A 1,845-nucleotide genomic window follows, 5' to 3' on the forward strand; every position below is an offset into this window, starting at 1 on the left:
TATATATATATTTATATATATATGGGAAAGCTGATGAAAAAAACAACAACAGACGAGAACAGGTGGAGTAAACAACAAAAGGATGTATTAGTTTAACGCTCGGGAATAGAGAAAGTCTTTAACGTTTCGAGCTACGCTCTTCAACAGAAAAAATAAGGAGAAAACGAAGGAGCAAAACACGGAGAAAAAACATTTTGAATGTTGTGGTCAGCGATCTGTCATGGCGACAGCCGGACAGAAAGTTCACACAGGAGAGCTAAGAAAAAGGGGAGATAACAAAAGGGGAAAGAAACGCTGACCTGAATACGAGAAGCTGTGTGTGTGTGTGTGTGTGAGAGAGAGAGAATGCTGGTTATCTTAACGTAAGTAGGTGTGTATGTAGGTGTGAAAAAATGGGGAAGGGAGAAAGGAGTCGGTCAGTGCTAGTGTGTGCGTAGTGGTGTGTTGTGAAAAAGGCGTAGGAGTGGCTGTGTGGTAAGTAGCTTGCTTACGAACCACATGGTTCCGAGTTCAGTCCCACTGCGTGGCACCTTGGGTAAGTGTCCTCTGCTATAGACTCGGGCCGACCAGAGCCTTGTAAGTGGATTGGGTAGACGGAAACTGAAAGAAGCCCGTCGTATATATGAATATATATATATATATGAATGAATGTGTTTGTATATGTTTGTGTGTCTGTGCTTGTCCCACCAACATCGCTTGACAACCGATGCCGGTGTGTTTACGTCCCCGTAACTTAGCGGTTCGGCAAAACACACTGATAGAATAAGTACTAGGCTTACAAAGAATAAGTCCTGGTGCCGATTTGCTCGAGTAAAGGTGGTGCTCCATCATGGCCACAGTCAAATGACTAAAACAAGTAAAAGAGTAAAAGAGTAAAGAGCGTATATGTATGTATGTATGTATGTATGTATGTATGTATGTATGTATGTGTACACATACACACACACAAACACACATACACATACAACACATATATACGAACAAACAATGTGTGTAGCAACAAAAGAAATACACCTGAACATCGTTGAAATAGGAATCTATAATATATAATATATAATGCGAACATGGAACTTTCCCACAGTGCAGGACGTTTCCCCGCAACAACGGATATAATATTATTTGATTTTTAGTGACTGATCGGATATAATTATATCCATGTTACCGGGAGGCCTCGAGTACTTATGTGAGTGGTCCATTCTCTTATTAGACAAACATAATACATACCTGTTATTACGTACAACGAGTTTCTACATTGGATAATTATAATGTTATTATTTTTCTAAATCTTATAAACATACATTCTATTCCATCGAAAATCTTTTTTTGGACAATTTCATTAAAATACTATTTATATAAATTTATGATACTAACCCTGCACCCGTTTCGTTAACTCTATTGTATGTCTCTTTTACACTGGCTCCCCCTCCCCCTCCCTCTCTCTCTAGGATATAAAGTGTTACAGGAGAACTCAATCAAACAAACGACCAACCAAAATTTCTATCGGCTATTATTAAATTCAAATTACCTTGCAATTCATTGTTTTCTTTATTATTGAAAGGCGTAACGGGAAAACTATTTGAAAAATATGAACTATCCACGTGACATCCTAATTGTTTATATAATTTGTTCCAGAACGGTCCAGGGAAATATGTTTATCAACGTTATATAAACTTTTTACCCACGATTTGTAACTAGTTTGATAAGTGAGAACGCACGAAAGTATCAACCCTTGAGTCGTTCTGTTGCTTCTGATAAATATTAATGAAAATATATATGTACACATACAGAAACCACCTCCCCACCCAAAACACATACACTCACATGTATATATATATATATATATAT

The sequence above is a fragment of the Octopus bimaculoides genome, chromosome 3 (assembly GCF_001194135.2).
Source record: "Octopus bimaculoides isolate UCB-OBI-ISO-001 chromosome 3, ASM119413v2, whole genome shotgun sequence".
Classification (NCBI taxonomy): domain Eukaryota; kingdom Metazoa; phylum Mollusca; class Cephalopoda; order Octopoda; family Octopodidae; genus Octopus; species Octopus bimaculoides.